We start from the raw sequence: 2071 nt of genomic DNA, 5'->3' as shown, positions 1-2071 counted from the left end.
TTCGGATTTGATGGCCGGAAAAACGGAAAAGTCCATTGGGGCCAGGTCGGGTGAGTAGGGTGGGTGAGCGATGCGGTTAAACCCGAGAACATCAAGTTCCAGAGAAGTGGCAGATGCTGTTTGCGCAGGCGCATTGTCTTGATGTAGGTAGATGTTCTCCAGATTCGCAAGCATTTCCGGCCGCTTCTTACGGATAGCGTTGATCAGTTCCCGTCTGATTACCTTAAACAGAAATATCGGAGCTCGTACTTAATACAGATACAGGTGAATTAATTTCAAATAATTATTTTAATAATTAAGTAAGTAATCAATATAATTATCTATATTATTTATATATTTATTTTTAATTATTTTCATGTTAAATAAAGTTAACATAATTACTCACCCTGCAGTAATAGTCAGCGTATTAATTTTCTGATGCGTTACCAAAGATATAAACAAAACAAATAAAAAACCTTCTCTTCTTTACTTTTCCTAAGTTATCGTATGTTTGTCCCACTATTCTTTGATTGGTAACGCTTAAAAAAGCGAAATGGTTTATGTGAAATGACGTCCATATAAAATTTTGTTTGACGTTTTTTAAGCCAATTTCAGATAGTCATTTTTAACACTTCAGTGTATCAAAATTATTAACAAAAAAGTCCGTGCGCAAATGCGTAGGACAAATGTTGTGGAATTATTCTTATAGTTCAATGTTTTTACAAGGAATAAACCGGTTAAAATAACAAAATTACAGCTATAATTTGTTCTAAACTAATTTTCCAAGCAACTGAACCAGCGAAAATTTATAGGGTCCAAACATTTCCGAACAACACTCGTAATATTCTTGGTGAATTGTAGAAACAATTAACATTACACTTATCTCTTATATCATTAACCTAAAGATCATATGTGTTTATGCTTGATCAGATTACAAGTAATGTTGGAATAATATAGTCGATAAAATAATTCCTTTCGGATGCATGGACAGCACAAAAGGCTGGGCATATTTATACAAAAAGCCATACTACTTTGTGTCTATATTCAATAATTACGTATAAACTTATAAATTTGAATGTTGTAACTTCCAGGCATTGCTTGCGTTTACAATTGTGTGAAGAAAACCGTCATACTCTTGCCAAATTATTAAAAAAAACATTATTACAGTTGTACTTACATCATTACAATGTAGAACTATTCTGCATTACGAATGCAAATTATGCATGGTAAGTGACCTCATGCTCGGAAGCGTGGATATGTTGTTATTACTTGTTAAGTGCTAAAAATCCTTAAGATGAAAGTACGTATTTTTCGTCATGAATACTAAATATGTCTCAAATTGCTTACTTAAAAGCAATATCACAATTTTGACTGCACTGTGAATGTAAGGTTATCACGAGACAGACGCGGATTTATCCTATAACAGTCAGTGAACCCTTAAAAGTTCACCAGTTCCTGTGCGTAGTTAGGTACATTGGCCATGTTGGCTCATTTCTCGTATTCATTACATTAATCACACAAAAATATTGTTAGTTTTTTGCTTGTTGCTTTTTTTGTTTGTTTCTTCTTGTTTTTTGTTGTTGTTGCTATTTACGGGGTGGGGTGGGGGTTGTGGGTGTTGTTGAGGTTTAAATGGTTGTTTTGTTTTGTGCTTTTGTTCGCTTGTTTTTTTGTTGTTGTTTATTTATTGTTTGTTTGTTATATCTTTATTTCTAGTAATATAAACGTTCTGCTAACTTCTTGCATTATATATTTTGATATTTATGTCTCATACAAAAATGCCTTACGAGAAGGAAATAAAAGTGTGTTATGCAACAATATATCCAATAAATATCTTCATAAGACAAATCATTTTCAAAATATATGATACTTCTTCACTAACTAGAAAGAAAATTGACAGAAGCTATAATAACTTACACTACCGCCAGACTTAATGTCAATTTTATATCGTTAACTGTAAGTCGTTATTTGGATTGACGTAAATCAAATGAGTAACATTGTCCTTCCCCGATATGACGCAGAAAATCAAAAGAAGAGGCGTATTATAACGATTGTGAAAAATACAATATAAAATATGTTCCTGTTCTTCTGT

Source organism: Ruditapes philippinarum, unplaced genomic scaffold (assembly GCF_026571515.1).
Source record: "Ruditapes philippinarum isolate M1 unplaced genomic scaffold, ASM2657151v2 ctg2602_1_1_1_1, whole genome shotgun sequence".
NCBI lineage: Eukaryota > Metazoa > Mollusca > Bivalvia > Venerida > Veneridae > Ruditapes > Ruditapes philippinarum.
This window is presented reverse-complemented; position numbering follows the sequence as displayed.